At 47.0% G+C, this 26,672-nt stretch overlaps 4 pseudogenes; 1 reads left to right on the top strand and 3 right to left on the bottom strand.

Annotated features, from left to right (window-relative positions):
• Positions 1–5,669: 5,669 nt before the first annotated feature.
• Positions 5,670–11,206, bottom strand: LOC116887610 (annotated as a pseudogene).
• LOC116887559 lies at positions 9,040–9,816 on the top strand (annotated as a pseudogene).
• A 6,658-nt stretch (positions 11,207–17,864) lies between the features above and the next one.
• Positions 17,865–20,680, bottom strand: LOC116887609 (annotated as a pseudogene).
• Positions 20,681–23,351: 2,671 nt separating this feature from the next.
• Positions 23,352–24,291, bottom strand: LOC116887511 (annotated as a pseudogene).
• Between the last annotated feature and the right edge of the window lie 2,381 nt (positions 24,292–26,672).

Genomic DNA, 26,672 nt, shown 5'->3' with positions numbered 1-26,672 from the left:
CAGAAACCAAGACTACATGGCATCATCAGAGCCCAATTCTCCCACCAAAGCAAACACTGAATATCCAAACACACCAGAAAAGCAAGATTAGATTTAAAATCACATTTGATCATGATGATGGAGGACTTCAAGAAAGACAGGGGAATGTAAATAAACAAGTAGAAGCATATAGAGAGGAATCACAAAAATCCCTGAAAGAATTACAAGAAAATACAATCAAACAGGTGAAGGAATTAAAAATGGAAATAGAAGCAATAAAGAAAGCACAAAGGAAGACAACCCTGGATATAGAAAACCAAAGGAAGAGACAAGGAGCTGTAAATACAAGCTTCACCAACAGAATACAAGAGATGGAAGAGAGAATCTCAGGAGCAGAAGATTCCATAGACATCATTGACTCAACTGTCAAAGATAATGTAAAGCGGAAAAAGCTACTGGCCCAAAACATACAGGAAATCCAGGATACAACAAGAAGATCAAACCTAAGGATAATAGGTATGTAAGAGAGTAAAGACTCCCAGCTCAAAGGACAAGTAAATATCTTCAACAAAATCATAGAAGATTTCCCTAACCTAAAGAAAGAGATGCCCATAAACATACAAGGAACCTACAGAACTCCAAATAGATTGGACCAAAACAGAAACTCCTCCCGTCACATAATAGTGAAAATACCAAATGAACAAAACAAAGAAAGAATATTAAAAGCAGTAAGGGAAAAAGGTCAAGTAACATACAAAAGCAGACCTATTAGAATCACGCCAGACTTCTCACCAGAGACTATGAAAGTCAGAAGATCCTGGACAGATGTCATACAGACCCTAAGATAACACAAATGCCAACCCAGGTTACTGTATCCAGGAAAACTCTCAATTAACATAGATGGCGAAACCAAGATATTCCATGAAAAAAACAAATTTACACAATATCTTTCTACAAATTCAGCTACAAAGGATAATAAATGCTAAAGCCCAACATAAGGAGGCAAGCTACACCCTAGAAAACGCAAGAAACTAATCGTCTTGGCAACAAAGAGAGAGAGAGAGAGAGAGAGAGAGAGAGAGAGAGAGAGAAGAAAAGCAGACAAACATAATCTCACATCCAAATACTAATATAACAGGAAGCAACAATCACTATTCCTTAATATCTCTCAACATCAATGGACTCAATTCCCCAATAAAAAGACACAAATTAACAAACTGGATACGCAATGAGGACCCTGCATTCTGCTGCCTACAGGAAACACACCTCAGAGATAAAGACAGAAACTACCTCAGAGTGAAAGGCTGGAAAAAAACTTTCCAAGCAAATGGTCTGAAGAAGAAAGCTGGAGTAGCCAGTCTAATATCGAATAAAATCGATTTTCAACCAAAAGTCATCAAAAAAGATAAGGAAGGACACTTCATATTCATCAAAGGAAAAAATCCACCAAGATGAACTCTCAATCCTAAATATCTATGCTCCAAATACAAGGGCACCTTCATACATAAAAGAAACCTTACTAAAGCTCAAAGCACACATTGCACCTCACACGACAATACTAGGGGATTTCAACACCCCACTCTCATTAATGGACAGATCATGGAAACAGAAATTAAACAGAGACATAGACAGACTAAGAGAAGTCATGAACCAAATGGACTTAACAGATATTTATAGACCATTCTATCCTAAAACAAAAGGATATACCTTCTTGTCACCACCTCATGGTACTTTATCGAAAATTGACCATATAATTGGTCATAAAACAGGCCTCAACATCTGTAGAGAGAGAAATAATCCCATGCGTCCTATCAGACCACCACGGGCTAAAGCTGGTCTTCAATAAGAATAAGGGAAGAACGCCCACATATACATGGAAGTTGAACAATGCTCTTCTCAATGATAACCTTATCAAGGAAGAAATAAAGAAAGAAATTAAAGACTTCTTAGAATTTAATGAAAATGAAGGTACAACATACCCAAACTTATGGGACACAATGAAAGTTGTGCTAAGAGGAAATCTCATAGCTCTGAGTGCCTGAAGAAAGAAACAGGAGAGAGCATAGGTCAGCAGCTTGACAGCACACCTAAAAGCTCTAGAACAAAAAGAAGCAAATACACCCAGGAGGAGTAGAAGTCAGGAAATAATCAAACTCAGAGCTGAAATCAACCAAGTAGAAACAAAAAGGACTGTACAAAGAATCAACAGAACCAAAAGCTGGTTCTTTGAGAAAATCAACAAAATAGATAAACCCTTAGCCAGACTAATGAGAGGACACAGAGAGTGTGTCCAAATTAACAAAATCAGAAATGAAAAGGGAGACATAACTACAGAATTCAGAATTCAGAGGAAATTCAAAAAAAAATCAGATCCTACTACAAAAGCCTATATTCAACAAAACTTGAAAATCTGCAGGAAATGGACAATTTCCTAGACAGATACCAGGTACGAAATCAGGAACAGATAAACCATTTAAACAACTGCCATAACTCCTAGAGAAATAGAAGCAGTCATTAAAGATCTCCAACCAAAAAGAGCCCAGGTCCAGATGGGTTCAGTGCAGAATTCTATCAGACCTTCATAAAAGACCTCATACCAATATTATCCAAACTATTCCACAAAATTGAAACAGATGGATCACTACCGAATTCCTTCTGTGAAGCCACAATTACTCTTTTACCTAAACCACACAAAGACCAAACAAAAAAAGAGAACTTCAGACCAATTTCCCTTATGAATATCGAGGCAAAAATACTCAATAAAATTCTGGCAAACCAAATCCAAGAGCACATTAAAACAATCATCCACTATGATCAAGTAGGCTTCATCCCAGGCATGCAGGGATGGTTTAATATACGGAAAACCATCAACATAATCTACTATATAAACAAACTGAAAGAACAAAACCACATGATCATTTCATTAGATGCTGAGAAAGCATTTGACAAAATTCAACACCCCTTCACGACAAAAGCTCTGGAAATAATAGGAATTCAAGGCCCATACCTAAACATAGTAAAAGCCATATACAGCAAACCAGTAGCTAATATTAAACTAAATGGAGAGAAACTTGAAGAAATCCCAATAAATCAGGGACTAGAAAAGGCTGCCCACTCTCTCCCTACTTATTCAATATAGTTCTTGAAGTTCTAGCCAGAGCAATCAGACAACAAAAGGAGATCAAAGGGATACAGATTGGAAAAGAAGAAGTCAAAATATCACTATTTACAGATGATATGATAGTATATTTAGGTGATCCCAAAAGTTCGACCAGAGAACTACTAAACCTGATAAACACCTTCAACAAAGTGGCTGGGTAAAAAATTAACTCAAATAAATCAGTAGCCTTCCTCTACACAAAAGAGAAACAAGCCAAGAAAGAAATTAGGGAAACAACGCCCTTCATAATAGTCCCAAATAATATAAAATACCTCAGTGTGACTTGAACCAAGCAAATAAAAGATCTGTATGATAAGAACTTCAAGCCTCTGAAGAAAGAAATTGAAGAAGACCTCAGAAGATGGAAAGATCTCCCATGCTCATGGATTGGCAGGATTAATATAGTAAAAATGGCCATTTTACCAAAATCGATCTACAAATTCAATGCAATTCCCATCAAAATGCCAATCCAATTCTTCAGAGAGTTAGACAGAACAATTTGCAAATTCATCTGGAATAACAAAAAACGCAGGATAGCTAAAACTATCCTCAACAATAAAAGGACTTCTGGGGGAATCACTATCCCTGAACTCAAGCAGTATTACAGAGCAATAGTGATAAAAACTGCATAGTATTGGTACAGAGACAGACAGACAGACCAGTGGAATAGAATTGAAGACCCAGAAATGAACCCACACACCTATGGTCACTTGATTTTTCACAAAGGAGCCAAACCATCCAATGGAAAAAAGATAGCATTTTCAGCAAATGGTGCTGATTCAACTGGAGGTCAGCATGTAGAAGAATGCAGATCAATCCATGCTTATCACCCTGTACAAAGCTTAAGTCCAAGTGGATCAAGGACCTCCACATCAAACCAGATACACTCAAACTAAAGTAGGGAAAAATTTCAAGCACATGGGCACCGGAGAAAATTTCCTGAACAAAACACCAATGGCTTATGCTCTAAGATCGAGAATCAACAAATGGGATCTCATAAAACTGCAAAGCTTCTGTAAGGCAAAGGACATTGTTGTTAGGACAAAACGGCAACCAACAGATTGGGAAAAGTTCTTTACAAATCCTACAACTCATAGAGGGCTTATATCCAAAATATACAAAGAACTCAAGAAGTTAGACTGCAGGGAGACAAATAACCCTATTAAAAATGGGGTTCAGATCTAAACAAAGAATTCACACCTGAGGAATGCTGAATGGCTGAGAAACACCTAAAGAAATGTTCAACATCTTTAGTCATAAGGGAAATGCAAATCAAAACAACCCTGAGATTTCACCTCACACCAATGAGAATGGCTAAGATCAAAAACTCAGGTGACAGCAAATGCTGGTGAGGATGTGGAGAAAGAGGAACACTCCTCCATTGTTGATGGGATTACAGACTGGTAAAACCATTCTGGAAATCAGTCTGGAGGTTCCTCAGAAAATTAGACATTGAACTACCTGAGGATCCAGCTATACCTCTCTTGGGCATATACCCAAAATATGCCCCAACATATAACAAAGACACATGCTCCACTATGTTCATAGCAGCCTTATTTATAATAGCTAGAAGCTGGAAAGAACCCAGATGCCCTTCAACAGAAGAATGGATACAGAAAATGGGGTACATCAACACAATGGAATATTACTCAGCTATCAAAAACAACGACTTTATGAAATTCATAGGCAAATGGTTGGAACTGGAAAATATCATCCTGAGTGAGGTAACCCAATCACAGAAAAACACACATGGTATGCACTCATTGATAAGTGGCTATTAGCCCAAATGCTTGAATTACCCTAGATGCCTAGAACAAATGAAACTCAAGAAGGATGATCAAAATGTGAATGCTTCACTCCTTCTTTAAAAGGGGAACAAGAATACCCTTGGCAGGGAAGAGAGAGGCAAAGATTAAAACAGAAACTGAAGGAACACCCATTCAGAGCCTGCCCCACATGTGGCCCATACATATACAGCCACCCAATTAGACAAGATGGATGAAGCAAAGAAGTGCAGACCGACAGGAGCCGGATGTAGATCGCTCCTGAGAGACACAGTCAGAATACAGCAAAACAGAGGCGAATGCCATCAGCAAACCACTGAACTGGAGAACAGGACCCCCGTTGAAGGAATCAGAGAAAGGACTGGAAAGAGCTTGAAGGGGCTCGAGACCCTTATGAACAACGTGCCAACCAACCAGAGCTTCCAGGGACTAAGCGACTACCTAAAGACTATACATGGACTGACCCTGGACTCTGACCTCATAGGTACCCTAGTAAGATCACCAGTGGTAGGGGAGGCCCGGGGTCCTGCTAAAACGGAACCCCCAGGGAACTAGACTCGGGGGGGGGGGGCGGCAATGGGGGGGGGGTTGGGAGGGGAAACCCCATAAGGAAGGGGGGGGGGAGGGGGATGTTTGCCTGGAAACCGGGAAAGGGAACACTCGAAATGTATATAAGAAATACTCAAGTTAATAAAAAAAAAAAAAGAATCATGTAGAACCCCCCATCACCATTATGAATCTGTCTTTCACTGTAACCTGAGTGTCTGCAAACAGATGCAGAGATGGGCAAGACACAGATGGGTATGCATATTGCTTTACATAGAGAACCTTTCTTTAAAAAAGAGAGATTTATTTATTATATATATGTGCACTGTAGCTGTCTCAGACACATCAGAAGAGGGCAGCAGATCCCATTACAGACAGTTTCGAGCCACCATGTGGTTGCTGGGATTTGAACTCAGGGCCTCTGGAAGAGCAGTCAGTACTCTTGACCACTGAGCCATCTCTCCAGCCCAAAAGGAACCTTTCTTAAAGGAGAAAAAAAAAAAACAAAAAACAAAAACAATAACAAACCAGACACAGACTCTTCCAAACCTTTGTTATTCTCATCCACATCATAACACCCCTGATCAGAAAATCTATGATGACCATAGCTCCAAGGACAGCACCAACAGTGGACCTGGTGGGCATACTGGACTGAGGAGGCTCTGAGAAGGGAAGGGTAACGACATGAAGGGAAAGGAGAAACACGATGACCCCAGCTCTCGGCCCTGACCAGCTCAGGGCCTGCAGAAGGCTCCAGCTTTTCCTGACCCCAGCTCTGCACCCACATCCTCCTTACCCCATCTCAGGGCGAGAGGTTCAGGCAGCACCTCATGCTCCACATGGCATGTGTAATTCTGCTCCTTCCCAAGAGGCACCACCACAGATGCCCACTTCTGGAAGGTCCCAACCCCCAAAGACCTGGTCTCCACAAGCTCCATGTCCTGGGTCAGTTCCTCCCCATTCAACTGCCAGGTCAGGGTGGTGTCAGCAGGGTAAAAGCACAGGGCTCAGCACCTCAAGATGACATCACCTTCAGGACAGGGGTGATGGGTCACAAGTGCCTTTGGGGGATCTGAGAAGAAGAACTGGAAATTTGGGCATCTTGTGTTCTTCCTAGGAACCCCAGATGTGCCTGTGACACCACCTAGGAAGGAAAGGACTAGGGCAAAGGTCAATTTCCCTCACTAAGTTAGATATGGAGTCCTGGAAATTCTAGACCTAGGGCCCAGGATCAGATATGCATCCAAACAGGAAAAAGGGACCCCTGCTTTTGTCTGGGTGGGGCTCAGAGATTCAGCATCACAGAGTTCACAGAGGTTGGGTGTGGGCAGAAAAAAAGGCCTGAGAGAAGCCATAGATCAAAGGGGCTGCAGATTCAAGGGAGCAGCTTCCTGTTCTTTCAGGAACCCTGTCTTCATCCTGAGGAGACTCTGAACTGTCCAGAGACAAAGGTGCTCCTTTGTGAGAGCCAGGCTCTGATACAGTCAGAAAACACAGGAGTGCTCTCCCCCTAGTATATTGAAGAGAGAGAGCTATAGGCTGGAAGCTGCTGTCAAATGAAGAGACACCAAGTATTTCTGGTAAGATCAGGTATAAGAAGGGAGTGTCCACTCTCCCTCTCTTCCTTGATATGATGCTCAAAGCCTTAGCTATTTCAATTAGACAAGAGGGAGGGCATGAAAGGGAAAGGAAGCAGTCAAATGATCTCTGATTTCAGATGATAGAATTCCTAAAGATCGTGTGGAGTCCTCTAGAAAACATTCAGGCCTAATAAACACTTATTATAGCTGGATACAAAATTAGGTTTAAAGGGACCTATGTATCCTAGGAAATGAGAGAACTCCACAATGAAAACTTCAAGATACTGAAAAAGGAAATCGGAGAAGACGATGTTAGACGCTGGACAGAAAACCCATGCTCTTGACTGCCAGAGTTAATACAGTGATAGTGGCCATACGAATAAAATTAACCTCCAGATTCCATGCACTACTATCAAAATTCTGATTTATTTGATAGGTTTAGAAAAAAATACGAACGAGTATGAACAACCAAACAATCTTAAGGACTAAGAACTGGAGGCGTTTCCATCCCAGCCTCAAATTACACCACAGAGCTGTAGTGGCAGGGACAGCCTGGAACTGGGAGAGAATAGACAGGAAATCACAGGCATGGGGTAGACATCCAGGCCATGACATGTCAAGATATGCATCCTCAGTATTCCACAAAGAGTGCAAGATTCACATTGGGGGTGGGGGCGGGGAGGATAGCGCATACCACAAATGATTCCGTGACACAGTTTTCAAATACTTAGGTTTCACCTTGTACCAAAATTACCCCAGCTGAAAGTTTCTTCTTCCTCTGGAGTGAGCCCCACCCGAGGGCACAGGGAGGAGAAGCCCGAGTCCGGTCCTCCCCCCCAACCCCCAGCGCAGCAGCGTCTCCTTCATGTGCTCCCGGTATCTGCGGAGCCACTCCACGCACGTGCTCTCCAAGGAGGCCCTGTATTTCTATCTGTGCTGCAGTGTCCGCGATCCTCCACATTTTCAGGTCTTCGTTTATGGCGATGTAAATCACTGCTTTTGTATGTGTACTGCCGCGGAGGAGGCTCCCGTCCGACTCCACAGCAGACGCTGGAGTGTGTGTGAGAGCCTGCTGGACCCCTCCTTTCACTGAGCTGTTCTGAGAGAAGGCTGAGCTGATCTAGGCTAATGGGTGAAGAAACCCAGACTCTCCTCCCCCGCATAGGCAAGAGAGAGAGGGAGAGGGATGGACCATTGTGTGAAATGGAGAGAAGGACAACCAGTGTGTCCTTTCAGATAAGGAAGAGAGGGGACTGCCCACACTCACCTCCCTTATCTGAAATCTCAGCTATCTCAATTAGACAAAATGAAAAGCATTAAAATAGGAAAGAAAGAAGTCACATTATCTCTTATTCCAGACACCAATTCTTTAACTTGAAAGTCCCAGTTGAGCCCACAGGGAAACTCTTGGACCTAATAAACCCTTCATGTTTCGGGATACAAAATTCCATATTAGAAAGCAGCCTTCATTTATACAACAGTGTACTCTCAGGGAAGGATGTTAGGACAAACATGCCATTCTATGTAACAACCCCCCCCCTAAGAATTAAGCACTTAGTGCTCTATCTAACCAAGGAAATGGGAGACCTCTACAATGAAAACCTCACAACAGAGGGCCTCTGGACAGAAAGCCAATGCTACTGCACTACCAGAGTTAAGATTGTGAAAATGGCCGTTCTACCAAAATTAACCTACAGATCTAATGCATTGCTATCAAAATTCTAATTCATTACATAGGTTTAGAAAAAATACAGAAGACTACGAATAAGAAGGGGAGGTGTTGCAATCCCGACCTCAGATTATACCGCAGAGCTGTAGTGGCCAGAACAGCCTGGAACTGGCATAAAATAGACAGGAAAATCAAAGGCATAGGATAGAGGTCCTGGAAGGAACTGGTCAAAACTATGCATGATCAAGTTTCAACAAAGAACACACATTGGAGTGTCAAAGATGACGCCGCAACATAAGACATAGAATTACACCCGAGAAGATGAACTTTAGATTCTCACCCTTTACCTTGCACAAAAGAAAACTCAAGACCAGGTGTGAGGTGCCTGTTCTGGCCTTCTCCGTCCCCACATCGCCGCCCTGCCCAGCCGCCCGCCGCTGCACCTCATCTGGCCTCCCGGAGAACACCCCCAAGGCAGTGCTGCAGGTTTATATAGGACGCCTGAGCCAAAACTTCCGCGAGGACACCCAGTGCTTTTTCAGCGGCTACAGCTGCCTCATCAAAATCGACCTAAAAAAAAAACGGTACGGTTTCATGGAGTTTCAAGGACTCCCGTGATGCGGACGAGCTGAACAGCAAGGAGCTGTGCGGCCGGTTCGTGATGGTAGAGAGCGCCCGGGGCCCGCGCCCCGACCGACGGTGATGGCTACAGCTTACAGAAGCCGCTGTGGTAGAGTTGGACACAGCAGTCGGAGAACTGGCAGAGGCACATATGGAACAGCTATTCGTACAGAATACAGACTTATTGTCGAAAATCTGTCTAGTCGCTGCAGTTGGCAAGACTTGAAGGATTTCATGCGGCAAGCAGGAGAGGTGACTTCTGCAGATGCTCACAAAGAACGAACAAATTAGGGTGCAATCGAATTTAGATCCTACTCTGACATGAAGCGTGCGTTGGATAAACCGGATGGCACAGAAATAAATGGCAGAAATTGTACCTTCAATAAGCCACGAACAAGTCATAGGCGCTCTGACTCTGGAAGTAGATCACGGTCTAGAAGATCTCTTGAGTTGGCGTCGCAGAAGCAGCCGCTGTAGATCTTGAAGTACCTCAAAAAGTCTCTCCGATCTAGGTCTCCGAGCAAATGTCAAATCTAAGCTTAAGTCTGATCCGGGTTCCCATTCGCACTCAGGAGGCAGATCTAAGGATAAGTGTGGGAAGCCACGAAGTAGGTCACGTTCTTGATCCCCCAAAGAAAATAGAAAAGGACATGTAGTCAAAATCCAAATCCCCGAGCCAGACTCATTCGCCTCTGCGTGCTCCTCCCTCAAAGGCTCCATCCATGTCCCCTCCGCCAAAAACAGCTTCAAGATGCCGTTCTAGATCTCGTTCAAGGTCCGGATCAAGTTCCGGAGATTAACCCTGAACTCTACGTTCTTTGCACACTATAGCTGGACGCTTTTCTACTCACTTAGGCATTTCCTCTTGAGTTGGTGCTCTTCAAGAGCATTTCCTGGAAAGGGAATTTGATTTGTGGCCAAACTTAATGAGAAAAAGATGAGGTTCTGAAATGCTGATGTGAAGAATTTGTAGAATTAAGATAATTTTGATTTTGTAGCCTTTGAGCTAAAATAACTTTTGTAAAGATTAAGCTCATTTAGTTTTTCTTCTATTAATTTATTTTTTATTTTTTGTATTGCATCAGGATCTGTTGCAAGGTTCTGTTGTTTTCTTTTGTTTATTTTTTGTTGACATCTTTTTTTTTTTTTTTTTTTGGTTCTTTTTTTTCGGAGCTGGGGACCGAACCCAGGGCCTTGCGCTTCCTAGGCAAGCGCTCTACCACTGAGCTAAATCCCAACCCTCTTTTGTTTATTTTTAAATTAACTGTTGAAGCTTTGGGTACTGCAGGCTTTAGAGGAAGAACCCAAAACTTATGTTGAAGAACCCAAATTATGTTGGCTTTTTAGAAAGCCTGACTTATGTAAGATTTAGATAAAAGTTTGCTACAAAACAAAAACAAAAAAACGAAAACCCCTCAAAATACTGCAGAGACCTTGGTGAGTCTTTATGGTGTCAAAATGAATACTTTGATCTGGTTAATTTCCTTATCTGATTCTTTTGCCAAGTTTTTTTTGGGGGGGGATAATAATGTTTAAAACCTTAAAAACAATATGAGACGGGCACTATTACAGCTGATATTTTCTTCTTTCTCTGGACTGAGCCCCAGTGGTTGCCTGAGGCCTCCGTTCTGGTGCACTGCAGCGGCTCCTTCCTCTGGGAGGAGTCTACATAGCCGCTCAAAGCACTTCAGGAAGGCTTTCTGTCTCTCTGCCGCAGCATCCTGCTCCCACTTACATAAGGTAATCTGCGCGCCGCCAACCACGTTTTCGGGTATTCATTTAGGGCGATGTAGTTGCGGCCATCATAGGCTTACTGTGTGTACACAGGGAGGAGGCTGTCATCCGACCCCACATCACAGCCAGACATCTACCTGCAGTCGGCCCCGCCCGCTCATTCCTCCCTAGGAATCCTCTCAACTGAAAGTGAAAGTGGGTCCCCGGTTCTAGGTCCCCGCAGGTCCCGCAGATTGGGAAGAACCTCAGACCTGGGTCACACGTTCTCTCAGTCCTGTTCATAGTGAAGCAGAGGGGTCGACCCTGGATCACTCACAGCCCTCTTTCTGGTTGTATAGCCCAGCAGGGCCCTCGGGTCCACTCCTAAGATCTGTTCTTCATTCTTGACACTCTGTGTCTCTCGCTCCCAATACTCCGGACCCTTCTGTTCCACCTGCAGCGTGCGCACCTCCATCCTCAGAGCTGTTGAAGCACATCAACTGTGTGTTGGCCACGTAGCCCACAACAATGAACCCGGACTCCCCACTGGTTAGCCGGGACAAGGTGGTGACGAAATATCAAAACAAGTGAGAACCTGGGGGCGGTGCACGGTGAGACCCGATCTCCTCCAGAAACCCCAGGCGGGGGCGCGGGCTGGAGGAGGGCAGGTTGCAAAGCTCAGGACGCCAGAGAAAGGGCAGAGAGTCTGGTGGGCAAGTTGAGGAAGCAGCTACCCTGGTGCCGCCCCCCACCCCACGCAGAGGCCCTTTCCTGCCCCACACTACACTCACCTTGCCGGTCAGGGTCCAAGCCACCAACAGCAGGAGAAGCCTGCAGGGCGCCATCAGGCATCTCTAGAAATGCAGGACACCTTTGATTACAGCGGATCTATTCAGTGCACAGCAACCTGGTCACTGCAGCACACTCACTTCCTATACTGAGGACACCATGGGCACCCTTAATAAAGTGGGTGGCCACACCTCCTAGCCAGGGTCACCCTGTGTTCCTTAGAGTCAGGAAGTGACAGGTGAAGTGAAAGCTAGGGATCAGGGCAGAGGTCTGAGCTCCTCCAAGGAATGCAGGATTTCTCTTATTGATACAAAGCCAGTCTCTGCTGTGTGTTCGAACCCCGGTGCACACCATAATACGCACATAGAAAAGACATTCCATTCAAGGACAGAGTGGGGGGGGGTTTACCCTTCTTTTCAACCTTCTGTCTGTCCTGGTTCCAGATAGGTGGGAAGGTAACCAAATAAGCACTGGGAAGTCAGTTCCAGCCAACAGAGAAACCACTGTCCCTCCATATGGCTTTTAAAGAACTCAGAAAATAAAATAAAACACAGCTTTAGCATCGAGATACCGACTCTAGAGTTTAAAGTTCACCTCTGGTATTGACAAAGTCTAAAAGAGCCTTGATGCGTTTTTTATTTTTTCCCCCTCTGCCAGTTTCACAAACCATCCATGTGAGAATTCTTTTGCCCTTGGCACTCAGCTACAGGCAAACTCCTTTCTGTGCCCACACTACTGATAGTACATCAGATGGGGTGGGGTGGATGGGTAGGTGAGGGATGATGGGGATGTGGTCACACCACTCTTTATCCCATAATGGTCGTAAAAGGACATTTGGAGCAAAAGTTGGTGTGTTTTGTTTCATTGTTTATTTTGTGTTGTTGTTGGTGTTGGTGTTGGTGGTGGTGGTGTGGTGTGGTGGTGGTGTGTGTATGTGTGTGTGTGAAATTGCTTTGTGGTGGTGTGGAGTAGGGGTGTGTGCATGCATTCCACCAAGTGCTTGTGACAGCCTCAGGACAAATGTCATGAACAGGCTTCTTCCTTCTTGCACAAAATGCAGCAGAGACCTTGGTGAAGTCTCCGTGGGTTCAAAATGCCTACTTTACCCTTGATCTGGTTAATTTCCTTAAGTGATTCTTTGGCCACGTTTTTTTTTATTTTGGTAATAATGTTTTAAAACTTGAAAACAAGGTGAGACAGGTTTTTATTACAGCTGATATTTTCTTCTCTCTCCGGACTGAGCACCAGCTCGAGGGTGGTTGCAGTGGTTGCCTGAGGCCTCTGTACCTGTGCGCTCTGCCTCTCTCCTTTCTTGTCTCCAGGTATCTCCGTAGCCACTGGATGACTCACTCCAGGCAGGCCTTTGTGTCTCTCTGCAACATCAGCTTGCTCCCACTTGTATCTGGTGATCTGCGCCATCGCAGCCATCCACATTTTCAGGTGTTCATTCAGGGAGATGGAAGCCGGGCCATTGTAGGGATACTGCGGGTACTCGGGGAGGAGACTCCCTTCGACCCCATGTCACAGCCAGATTTCCAGTGTGTGAGAGCCTGAGGGACCCTGGGAACAGGCACACCTGCCCATCATTCCCTAGAAATCCTCTCAATTGAAAGTGAAAGAGGATCCGAGGTTCTGGGTCCCAGCAAATTCCGCCAGTTGGGAAGAACCTTTGACATGGGTTGGGCCTCTCAGTCCTGTCCATAGTGAAGCGGAGGGGTTGTGACCTTAGACTTGGGATCACTTATGGTCCTTGCTCTGGTTGTAGTAATCCAACAGGTTCCTCAGGTCCACCGCCAAGGTCTGCTCTTCATTTTTTCTACTCTGTGTCTCTCGATCCAAATACTCAGGACCCTTGTGCTCCACCGGGGCGTGAATGGCTCCATCCTCAGAGTTCTGGCATCACTGTCGAAGAACACAAACTACATGTGGCCTATGTAGCCCACAAGGATGAACGCGGAGGCCAGGCCAGGAAATGGTGGTGACAAAATACCAAAACAAGTGAGAGCTTGGGGCAGCGCACGCTGAGGCCTTATCCTCTTCCAGAAACCCAAAGCAGGTGCACGGGTCCAGAGGGGGTGCAGGTTGCAGCACTCAGGACGCTTGAGAGGGGGCACAGGGACTGGGTCAGGGTCCAGGCCAGGGCAGCCACCGTCAACAAGAGAAGCATGCAGGGTGCCACCAGGCAGATCAGAGATACAGGACACCTTTGATTACAGCAGCTCTACGCAGACTTTACATCTACTGCACACAGTGACACTGGTTGTTTTCTCAGGATCTCACGATCCAATGCAGAACCTGCCAACCGCCTGACCAATTGTGCTGTCATCCGGGTTCAGATGCAGCACTTCAAGTCGGTCCATCTACTCCATCTATGAGCTGCTAGATCAGGTGGAGGAGCGAGTGCTGCAGAACCAGATCCAGGAACAGGTCCTGAAGCATGGCTGTGACTGAAGCCTTCTCCCACCTGCAGCCTGCAGAGCAGCTCCAGGGAGCCCAAGACACCCATGGAGGCTCCATTGAGGTCGAGGCAGGAGAGGAGTCTACAGAGACTGAGTGTTTCTGGAAATACCAGAGAAGGGAATGTCCAGGGAAAGATGGCTTTACAAAGTGAACTCGCTAAATTGGAAGGAAAGATGAAGGAATGGAGCTGGGTGCCCAGGGCGGAAAGAAAAAACTGACTGAGATGCTCTGGTCCATGCTGAGCCAGAAGCAGCCATTGCCTGCTGCTGAGCTGCTGACTACCAGGGGCTGTTCTCAGGAGCCAAGCAGGGTCTTCAGGTCCAGTAGGAAAGTCTGCTCCGTACCTTTGGCTCTCTTTATCTTCAGGTCCCAGTACTCAGGCCCTTCCTGCTGCAGCCAGGAAGCCCTGTGTCTCTGTGGAAGCTCAGGAAATGGGTGTTGTCCACTTAGCTTTCCAATAAGTAGGGCTCCTCCAGGACAAGGCAGTGAGTAAATACCACAGTGTGATCCCGTAGAGTGTAAGGGGTGAGGACCCACCTCCTCCTGGGACCCCTAAGGGATGCACTGGCCCTAAGGGGAGCACTACACTTGACTGGGGGATGGAGGGGGGGAGGACACAGGTGGAAAAGGGTCAGGTGGTGTGATCAGAAACGCAGGGGCGTGGCTTCCCCAGTAACCACTCCCCCTCTTCTCTGCAGAGGCCATTTTCCCCGCCCCCTTGCACTCCTTGGAGCTATTCTGGTTAGGGACCTGGGGAGCCACCAGTTAGGCAGATCTTGAGATGCAGGGCAGGTTTGATTCCTGGGGATCTGTGAGGATTTTATAACGAATGTCCTTAGACAAGCTGGCTGCTTTTTCAGGATCTCACTATCCAACGGGGTTGATAACAGCCAACTAGTAACCAGTGTCAGTGCAGAAGGACTTCACCGAGGGTGGAGGTGGGGCATGAGACTAGGGAGATGGGGAAGAGCCTGCTAGGGCTACTCCATCCCAGACCTCAACAGCAGACTTGTCCAGACCCTGTGATGCTGGACAGAGCACTGGCATGTCGCCCTCTCTCCACACCTTTCCTAATCTGGAATTGAGAAGAGACCTACAGGAAAATCTTATTTCTTCATCTCCTTCCTCCTTCCTCTTCTTCTTTCCCTTCGTATAATACCACCCTAAACTCTGGCGTTTAAATTTTATTACATTACTGTATTGCATGGGCATGTGTGCGTACATGATTGCATGTGTGCATGTGAGTGCACGCGCGTGTGCGCGCGTGTGTCTGTCTTTTTGCACGTTTTCCCAGCTGTCTTCTGACTGCAGCACAGATGAGGAGGTCCAAGGGAGACTTGCAGAACCTGGTTCTCTCCTTTCACTGTGTGGGTCTCAGGGATAGCATTGGTGACAAGTGCTTTCTAAACTAAGCCACTAACCTTATCTTCCAAGCTCCATATATGTATTCCTCTAGAGCTGTAGGAGTTTTCATTCAGTCACTGGAGACCAAGATTTCTCTGTTTACCAAGGACAACTGCCTTTATGATAAGATTTAATTAGTCAATAACAGTAAAAATGACTGTTGCTGAAGCCATTGTAAGGTGATCTAGGGTTAAGTGCATTCTCACGATTGGAGGTGAGGGTCATTCTTGCCCACACAAATCGGCATGCCCTGGGGAATGGTGGCATGCCTGCCCAACTCAGCACCAGGAATGCCACCCCTAGCTCAACTCAGTGAGCAAGGGAAAGTTTGCAGTAGCCCCTGAGCCTCCAGCACTTTCTATCTTAGAATAACAAACCACAAAGTTAGAGGAAGAAGCAGAAGAGGTTAAAGAGCCTTGTCCGAGACCTGGTGACCAACCAATGAGCTCTTGAATATTTCTATGCTCATTTTTCAGCAGTCACTGTGATTGGCCTACACCAAGTCACATATTCTAATGAGAGTGACAAATCAAGGCTGCTGGAGTCACATTAGTCACTAAACAGTCAGTCACAGACAGCACTTGGTGCAGCACAAGTGATCTGCAGGGATCCCTGGGACCTGTTTTCTTTCTTTCTTTCTTTCTTTCTTTCTTTCCTTCTTTCTTTTTTTCTTATCCATGCTTCCTTTATTCCATTACCAACCGCCGTGCCACATCCAGGCAACAACACACAAACTAGTTGTAATCCAGTTGTACAAGGATCTGACGTTTACAGTACATTTAAGGCTTTTAAATTTGAAAAAAAGAAAACTAAAATAGGAACAAAGAACCCCAAACCCAACCCCGAAACCAATACAAACAGTGTAGTGATTTCACCATCTCCTTTCTGATGTTCACCTGGCACAGCTCAGTGTCGAAACCCGAATACCTCCTCAACTAAGAGATCAGCTTTGGGTAATTTAGTTACCTAAATTCTTCAAAGCAGAAACTTGGAATTTTTGTCTTAGAAATGTCATAAAAATTTTAATAGCAAAACATAGGAATAAAAGCATATTAACGGGCTGGAGAGATGGCTCAGCGGTTAAGAGCACCCGACTACTTTTCCAGAGGTCCTGAGTTCAATTCCCAGCAACCACATGGTGGCTCACAACCATCTGTAATGGGATCTGGTGCCCTCTTCTGGTGTATCTGAGGACAGCTACAGTGTACTCATATATAACAAATGAATAAAAAAAAAAAAACTTGGAACATTTGTTTAAAAAAAAAAAAAGCAGGGTTGGGGATTTAGCTCAGTGGTAGAGCGCTTGCCTAGCAAGCGCAAGGCCCTGGGTTCAGTCCCCAGCTCCGAAAAAAAAGAAAAGAAAAAAAAAGCATATTAACAAAATGTGTTCAATCATTTACGATACAAACAAGGAATCTGCAGTCTGTTGTTATAGCCTAACAAAAGAAATTTGTGCACAATGTACTTGCAAATGTGTACAGGGCTTTAAAAAAGCTGACAAGGAGGACTTTACAGAAGGACAGCTGACCAGGCTCCAGTAGACCAGACAATGAAAATATTAAAACTCTTGGCTAGAAATAAATTTACACTAAAAAAAAAATACCCCAGTTTCCTGCTGTTTAAGAATATTCCAGTTGTATTAATGGTAACAGTTGATGAAGCTGTTAGTGATAGTTCCAGGAAACCATTCTTCATATATGGGAGAAGACTGGTGGGTTAACAGGAGTGAATGGAGGATTTCTCACAGTTTGCCGGTTACAATACCATAGCTTCACAAAGGAATCTCACCCTTGGCACCAGGGCTTAAAGCGCCCCAGGTCACGTGGGTGAGATGGTGATCTTGCACCGGTGGGTGGGGGAATCAGAGGTGACAGGGAGGGAGACAGACTTGATCACACTGTAGTCTACAGCCCTGGGAAACAGTCCTCAAGGTCAGCTCCAGTTCCCACTCCTGCAAGGTCTTGCAGCTGAGAATACAGCGGCTCAGCCTACTGGAAGGTGGAGATTAGGTACAAAGGACACAGTGTTAGCTCTTTAAGAGAACACCCAAAGGCTGTGCCCTTCTCCGTGGTTAGTAGGGATCGCTGTTAAATCCAGTCAAAGCGTGTGCAAACAAGGATCCTGGCTTCACAGTAATGAGGTAAGGTCAGTCGCCCTCTTCAGGAATTGGGAAGCTCCTGAGATATGAACTGTTTTAGTCGTTCTAGGTACTGTACTTAGAGCTCTAAATCATTGTGCCCAACCCCCTCAACCCACAGGGGCTCAACAGCATGGGGACAGCGCTCATATATCACCAAGCCTTGGGAGAAATCGATGACCTCAACCTCGGTACCTTGAATGACAAACACAGGAGAAGTGACTTTAGATGTCTTGTCAATGCTGAGGAAGCATCAAGACAGTATGTTTTCCTGGTATCCGGAAAAGCAATCCAGACATCAGAGGGGAATGGAGGATGATGGCTGCACACTTATATCGCGACGCCAGGTCCAGAGTGGGGAGGGTGCCAATGCTCTGTCCATAGAGGTTAACGTTTTCAGGACTCAGGCCATACCGGGTGTACAGCGCCTGCCATGCAGCCTCGATCTTCGATCTTCGGCGTAGAAATTCTTTTCAGAGGGCTTGCCTGGTGTTCACGCCATAGGCCAAATAGTCGTAAAAGAAGATGTTGCAGTTAATGCGCGAGCCCATGCCAATGTAGAAGCTACACATCTGGCCCAAGTCCACCGCGTTGGCTTTGCATGTAGGGGTTGGAGGGAGCCCAGCGCACGAACACGCTGCCCAGAAGGTTGTCAGGGGCCCTGCGCGACACGAAGAGCTCTACTGCGTCCAGTTCGCGCTGCGTATACTTCCAGTTGGCGCGATCGCTCAGGTGCAGGATGCACACACCGGGGCCTGCACACTCCGAGGCCAGAGCGCGCTGCGCCGCTGGGGCGGACGCGGGGGTCTCAGGGGCGCGGGCGCACGCTTCTCGGGCGCCAGAACCGTATAGGCGGGTTCTGGTGTCAAGAAGGCCAGCTTGGCGGCTGTGCGGCCGCCAAGGAGGGAAGCAGAAGAGCCAGCACAGCTAGCCCAGGAAGAAGCCATTCACCCTTGGGCCGGGCTCAGGCAAACAGAAGGCCCGGCTCTTGCGTCGGCCGGGAGGGAAGAGGGAAGAGCCGGGAGAGCAGAGGGAGAGTGCGGAGAACACGAGGCCCGCCCTGGCTTCTGCGTCTGCTGGGAGGGGCGGGTCAAACTGTAGCCCCGCCTCCTCAGGCACAGAGAACCGCGTGGCCTCGAAGGTCTTAGACAGAACCTGTTTTCAAGAGCTGTTTTAGAGCAGGTTCGAACATCTAGTGTTCACCATGGAGCAGAGCATCTTCTTCTTGGTAAGCAGACCTGGGGGCTATATTGGTGGGAAAACCAGGACAAGAGAGTTTGGGGAGGAGACAGATCAAAGTCCCATTCAGCCAAGTTCTCAAGTGAAGTTTTCCTAGTGGAGACCAGCATTTCTTTTCTGCAATCGCCCTTCATTGCAGGGCTCAGCTCTCATACCCTTGCCTTTTCTTGTCCTGGAGATCTGAACCGCATTGCGGGACCCTCCCTTCCTATACCTTGGGCACTCTTAGTAAGATGGGTGATCCTCTAAGGTCAATCTTTCAGGGTACCACGTACCTCCTTGTCTATTTTAAAAAGCCACCTCTTTAGTTTTCAATTGCAAACTGCTGTATGAAAGACTTTGTGGGGAGGCCTATGCAATAGATAGGATACTGAGTGATCATGGTGACCTCCACTGTCCCCTCTGGTAAGGCAGACACCTGCTCCTTCCTTCCCTGGACTCTGCCTTGGCTTTAAGAACTTCCTTCTCCGTGAAGCAAGGGATGCTTTCCTAACTTGATTTTTCTTTCTGCCCTTAGGATATTTCTCCCTTCAGGCTGAGAATTCTTTGGTCCTCTTCCAGTCCTAGGCTTTGGGAGAAGGCAGCCATTGTGGCTGGCACAGGAGTCTTGGGAGCTGCAGCCCTCTGGCTGTGCTGGGTAGGTAGCCCTCTTATATTTTCTTCCACATCTAAGGGAGACAAAGGAAAGGAACAGGGGCGTGCTGAGGACAGTGTGCAATGGTGGTGAAGGGTATGTGGGGTGGAAAAGTTGACTGCAAGTTGAATTCTCAGGCATTTTGTCACTGTGTTAGAAATGCGTCCTTACAAGGGTAAAAGAGGTCGCCCAGGCCCCCTTCTTGTTATTTTCAAATATATATTTTTGTTTTTTAAGATTTATTTTATGTGAACGCGTTGCACATAATAATTACCAACCAGGCACGTGGCAGCTTGTGCTATCTGCCAGTCTGTAGCTTTTGTCCCTCTGGAAGCGGCTGTAGCGGCAGAACGGACCACGCAGTGGCGAAAGGGGCAGCGACCGGACGAGGACACAGTGGCAGTCACTGGTAGCAGAAGCGAGCCTGACTCTGGTAGCCAGAGAAGCAGCAAGCCAGACACTTGGACAGGAGGTGCCACTTGCGACCCGATGCCGCCTGGCCTTCGCTGAGCCCAGTCCCGCCAAGCCCGGTTCCCCGGTCGCGGTCTGGCCCGCGCAGCAGTCCGCGCGGGAAACGGGGACCGGATGTGGCGCCTGCTCTCAGAGCTCAGGCTAGGGTGGAGTCGTGGGGCCTAGCTGACTGTGGAGGGAGGCGCGTCCTAGCTCCCGCCTCTGCCCGCTATCAGTGTCCAATCCCCAGCATTCCAGGCCACAGTTTACTTCTGTCCTTGGATTCGTTACGGAGAATAAAGTGACTAATCTAGCATCCCCATAGGCATTCAGCGAATGCTTCGGTTTTCGGGAGTCGCTATTGCTGGATTAGTCTATGGTCTTTACTTTCCCAGCTCTGCGATACTGAGCAGTTTCGGACAGGACATGAGGGAAGTTATGCCTTGTTAGTTCGCAAGAGGAGACTAAGACTACAGAACTCACCTTACCAGAGTTTTGTTTTCTGATCCTGACATTTTTAGTTTCAGATCGGATGATAGGAACGAACAGTTAGTGTACCTTTTGTACGGGGGTTGCCAAAGTAATTCTTTGGTTTCATATCATTAATTGTACTTTTAAAAATTCCAGGGGCTGGAATTCCATTCCAGATGGCTCAGCGGTTAAGAGCACCCGACTGCTCTTCCAGAGGTCATGAGTTCAATTCCCAGCAACCACATGGTGGCTCACAACCATCTGTAAGGAGATCCGATGCCCTCTTCTGGTGTATCTGAAGACAGCTACAGTGTAGTTATATATAATAAATAAATAAATTTTTTAAAAAAATTCCAGATCGGTTCTTGTAGGTCAGGGTTGGTCCCAAACTCTTCGGAACAGGCTGGCTTTGAACTCTGATGCTCCTGTCTTCGTCTTCCAAGTGTTAAAAGTATAGCGTGTAAGTAGGCTTAAGTGTGGTTTGAGAAGAAGAGTAGTTGGTACAGACTTTATATCTAATGATGCAAGCATAGAAGGTCAGTGGAAACGAGGAAGGAATCTGAGCCTGGTCTTTAACCACAGCTACTTGCGGGGTGTGTGTGTAGTGTGTGTGTGTGTGTGTGTGTGTGTGTGTGTGTGTGTGTGTGTGTGTGTGTGTGTGAGAGGTCAGAGCTTGGAAGATGAAGGGCAGTTTGTGAAACTTTGGGACACCTTAATCTCACAATAGTCAAAGGGGTTTTCAGATACAGCTTAGTGGTAGAGCACTGCCTCAAATAAAGATGGACTCCTTTAATTCCCAGTGCTCCTACTACCAAACAATGTTGGGAATAGGAAAGTTAAACAGGAGGTGGTTCTTTGTGATAATGGGTATAGAATTATAATGAAATTCAATGTAAGACGAAGCTAGAGAATTTACAAACACACACACACACACATATAGATATGTTTGTAAATACAGAATAAAATTCTTAAGAAAATACAGAATAATTTCTTAAGGCACCTGAATGTGCTGGCAGTTCTGTTTGTGTGGGAGGGGAGGAGTTGGACAATAAGAAGAAATAGAAGGGACACAAAGAGAAAGACTGGAGGTCAGAGAGTAGGACACAGAGAGGAGGGCAGTAGAGTGGAGGGGAGCAGAGTGGGGAAGAGAAGAGTGAAGGGCAGGAGAGTGGAGTGGGCCCACTGTTGGGCACTAGAGTTGAGTGGAGCAGAGTGGAGGGGAGCAGAGTGACCTGTAGGAGAGTGGGTGAGTCATCTCCATACCTTTGGTTCCTTTCCTAGTCTGACACTCCCACTCTCTACTTTCTATGCTTTGACCTCCTGCCTTCCTCTCATAACCATACAAGTTAGCATCCTGATTTCCTCAGTTCTCTCTCTCCAGGTGACTCCCTTTCTCCCAGGTATTTACCAAGTTCCCAGAGATGCTTTCAGGATCCTGGGATCTGTTTCCTTCCTTCCTTCCTTCCTTCCTTCCTTCCTTCCTTTTTTTCTTCCTCTCTTTTTTTCCTTCCTTCCTTTCTTTTTTCTTCCTTTCTTTCTCTTTTCTTATCCATGCTTCCTTTATTCCATTACCAACCGCCATGCCACATCCAGGCAACAGCACACTAACTGGTAACCAACACAATCTAGTTGTACAAGGATCTGACGCTTACAGTACATTTAAGGCTTTTAAATTTGAAAAAAGAAAACTAAAATAAGACCAAAGGACCCCAAACCCAACCCCGAAACCAATACAAGCAGTGTAGTGATTTCACCATCTCCTTTCTGATGTTCACCTGGCACAGCTCAGTGTCAAAACCCGAATACCTCCTCAACTAAGAGATCGGCTTTGGGTAATTTAGTTACCTAAATTCTTCAAAGCAGAAACTTGGAATTTTTGTGTTGGAAATGTCATAAAAATTTTAATAGCAAAAACATAGGAATAAAAACATATTAACAAAATGTGTTCAATCATTTACGATACAAACAAGGAATCTGCAGTCTGTTGTGATAGCCTGACAAAAGAAATCTGTGCACAATGTACTTGCAAATGTGTACAGGGCTTTAAGAAAGCCGACAAGGAGGACTTTTACAGAAGGACAGCTGGCCAGGCTCTAGTAGATGAGACAAATAAAATATTAAATCTCTTGGCTAGAAATAAATTTACACTAAAAAAATACCCCAGTTTCCTGCTGTTTAAGAATATTCCAGTTGTATTAATGGTAACAGTTGATGAAGCTGTTAGTGATAGTTCCAGGAAACCATTCTTCATATATGGGAGAAGACTGGTGGGTTAACAGGAGTGAATGGAGGATTTCTCACAGTTTGCCGGTTACACTACCATAGCTTCACAAAGGAATCTCACCCTTGGCACCAGGGCTTAAAGCGCCCCAGGTCACGTGGGTGAGATGGTGATCCTGCACCGGTGGGTGGGGGAATCAGAGGTGACAGCGAGGGACACAGACTTGATCACACTGTAGTCTACAGCCCTGGGAAACAGTCCTCAAGGTCAGCTCCGGTTCCCACTCCTGCAAGGTCTTGCAGCTGAGAATACAGCGGCTCAGCCTACTGGAAGGTGGAGATTAGGTACAAAGGACACACTGTTAGCTCTTTAAGAGAACACCCAAAGGCTGTGCCCTTCTCTGTGGTTATTAGGGATCACTGTTAAATCCAGTCAAAGCGTGTGCAAACAAGGATCCTGGCTTCACAGTAATGAGGTAAGGTCGGTCGCCCTCTTCAGGAATTGGGAAGCTCCTGAGATATGAACTGTTTTAGTCGTTCTAGGTACTGTACTTAGAGCTCTAAATCATTGTGCCCAGCCCCCTCAACTCACAGGGGCTCAACAGCACGGGGACAGCGCTCATATATCACCAAGCCTTGGGAGAAATCGATGACCTCATCCTCTGTACCATGAATGATCAACACAGGAGAGGTGACTTTAGATATCTTGCCATGCTGGAGGAAACATCAAAGCAGTATGTTTTCCTGGCATCCGGAAAAGCAACACGCAATCCAGACATCAGAGGGGAATGGAGGATGATGGCTGCACACTCATACCGCGAGGCCAGGTCCAGAGTGGGGAGGGTGCCAATGCTCTGTCCATAGAGGATAACGTTCTCAGGACTCAGGCCATACCGGGTGCACAGCGTTGCCATGCAGCGTCGATTTCAGCTTAGAGATTCTTTTTAGAGGGCTTGCCTGGAGTTCACCCCCATAGGCCGAATAGTCGTAAGAGAAGATGTTGCAGTTGATTCGCGAGCCCATGCGGATGTAGAAGCTACAGGTCTGGCCCAAGTCCACGGTGGCGTTGCGGTGTGAGAAGAGCAGCGTGGAGGGTCTGGAGAGCGCCCAGCGCAGGAACATGCAGCCCAGACGGTTGTCAGGGGACATGCGCGAGAAGAAGATCTCTAATGCGTCCAGTTCGCGCTGCGAGTACTGCCAGTTGGCGCGATCGCTCAGGTGCAGATCGCACACGGGGGCCCGCACCCTCCTCGGCCGGAGCGGGCTGGGCCGCTGGGGAGACGCGGGGGTCGCAGCGGGCGCGGGCGCACGCTTCTCGGGAGCCAGAACTGTGTAGATCGGTTCGGGCGGCAAGACGGCGGCTCGGACAAGGAGGGCCGCAGAAGTGTGGTCACAGCTCACCCAGGAAGAAGGCGTCCATCCTAAGACAAGGCTCTGGCAACCGACCGGCGGAAAGTGCAGGGAGCGCAGAGGGAAAGGGCTGGGAATTGAAGACTGGCTGGGGGAATCCCGAAGCAGCGACGTTCTGCAGAAGGGGGCGGGACAAATTGCCGCCCCGCCTTGAGGCTACTTAACTCAGGAACCACACAGAGAAGCACAAAACAGCGTGGACGGAACCCGTTTTCAAGAGCTGGTCTAGAGCAGGTTGGAAGATCTAGTGTTCACCATGGAGCAGAGCATCTTCTTCTTGGTAAGCAGACCTGGGGGCTATATTGGTGGGAAAGCCACAACAAGAGAGTTTGGCGAGGAGACAGATCAAAGTCCCACGCAGCCGAGATCTCAAGTGAATTTTTCCTAGTGGAGGCCAGCATTTCTTTTCTGCAATCGCCCTTCATTGCAGGGCTCAGCTCTCATACCCCTGCCTTTTTTGTCCTGGAGACCTGAGGCTCCTTGCAGGACCCTCACTTCCTATACAGAAGACACAATGGACACCCATAGTAACGTGGGTGGTCCTCTGAGGTCAATCATGCAGGGTACCACATACCTCCTGTCTATTTTAAAAACTGGGTCTTCAGTTTTCAATTGCAAAGTGCTGTGTAAAAGTCCTTGTGGGGAGGTCTATGCAATGGATGTGATACCGAGTGACCTTGGTGGCCTCCACTGTCCCTCTGGTAAAGCAGACACCTGCTCCTTCCTTCCTTCCCGGTACTCAGCCTTGGCTTCAAGAACTTCCTTCTCTGTGAAGCTAGGGATGCTGTCCTAACTCTTGATTTTTCTTTCTGCCCTTAGGATATTTCTCCCTTCAGGCTGAGAATTCTTTGGTCCTCTTCCAGTCCTAGGCTTTGGGAGACTGCAGCCATTGTGGCTGGCACAGGAGTGTTGGGAACTGCAGGCCTTTGGCTGTGCTGGGTTTGTAGCCCTCTTACCTTGTGTTCCACATCTAAGGGAGAAAAGGAAAGGGACAGGGGCGTGCAGAGCACAGTGTGCAATGGTGGTGAAGGCTAGGTGGGGTGGAAAAGTTGACCTCAAGATGAATTCTCAGGCATTTTGTCACTGTCTTAGAAATGAGTCCTTACAAGAGTAAGGGATGCCGCGGAGGCCCTGCTTCTTGTTATATTCAAATATATATTTTTGTTTTTTAAGATTTATTTCATGTGAACGTGTTGCATGTGATAATTAACAAACAGGTGCGAGGCGGCATTTGCGATGCCAGGCTGTAACTGTTGTCCTTCTGGAAGAGGCTGTAGGAGCAGCAAGGGACAGCGCACGGAGCAAGGCCCAGTCAGGTTGCAATGCCTGCCCTAGTGGCGGCAGGGGCAGCGATGGGAGGGGGACGCGGTGGCAGTCGCGGAGGCGGAGGCAAACCTTAATTCTGGTCCCTGGAGTAGCAGCAAGGCAGAGAACGCAATGCTCAGCCTGAGCCAAGATCTTCCACCTACCCCGGGGGCCCCACCCCCGGCCAGGCCCTTGGCCAGAGTCTCGGCCCAGCTCACGCCGCTGCGGGTCTGGCCAGGCCTTTCCGCCCTGCTCGCGACCGGTCTCTACCTTCCGCCCGGCGAGCCCCGCGCCTCCCCCCCCCTCCCCGGGCTCGCCTGTCCGGGTCTGGGCCCGCCCCGAGTGCCCTGCGCCCCCTGTGCTCGCTTGGCCGGGGCTGGGGCCCGCCCCGCGCGCCCGCGACCCCCGCGCTCGCCTGGCCAGGGCCCCGGGACAGAGGGCTCTGAGCTCAGGCTGGCGTGGAGTTCTGGCAGCAGCCAGGACTGTCTGTGCAGAGGGGCGCTTCTCGCTCAGGGCGCTGCCTGCTGTCATTGCCCAGACCCCAGCTCCCCAGAGAAAGCACCTAAGAAATCGTCATAAAGATCGATAAAAAAGTGCCACAGTTCACTTCTGTCCTCGGATTTGTCTCGAAGTATACTGTGACCAATCTACCATCGTCATAGACATTCAGAGACTGCTTCAGTTTGGAGTCGGTATTACTGGATTTGTCTATGGTCTTTACTTCTTTCCCGGCTCTGTGTTACTGAGCAGTTTCAGACAGGACAGGAGAGAAGTTCTGCCTTGTTAGTTCGCAAGAGGAGACTAAGACTACAGAAGAACTCATATTTTTTTTCTGATCTTGACATTTTTAGTTTCAGAGCGGATGATAGGATAATGTACCTTTTCTACGAGGGTTGCCGAAGTACTTCTTTGGTTTCATTTCTTTAATTGTACTTTAAGAAATTACAAATAGGTTCTTGTAGTTCAGTTATGGTCTCAAAATCTACAGAACAGGCTGACATTGAACTCTGATGCCCCTGTCTTAGTCTTCCAAGTGTTAAAAGTATAGGTGTGTAAGTAGGCTGAAGTGGGGTTCCAGATGAAGAGTAGTTGGTACAGACT

The sequence above is a fragment of the Rattus rattus genome, chromosome 18, assembly GCF_011064425.1.
Source record: "Rattus rattus isolate New Zealand chromosome 18, Rrattus_CSIRO_v1, whole genome shotgun sequence".
NCBI lineage: Eukaryota > Metazoa > Chordata > Mammalia > Rodentia > Muridae > Rattus > Rattus rattus.
The sequence above is the reverse complement of the archived record's forward strand: the minus strand, read 5'-3'. Positions and strand labels throughout refer to the sequence as shown.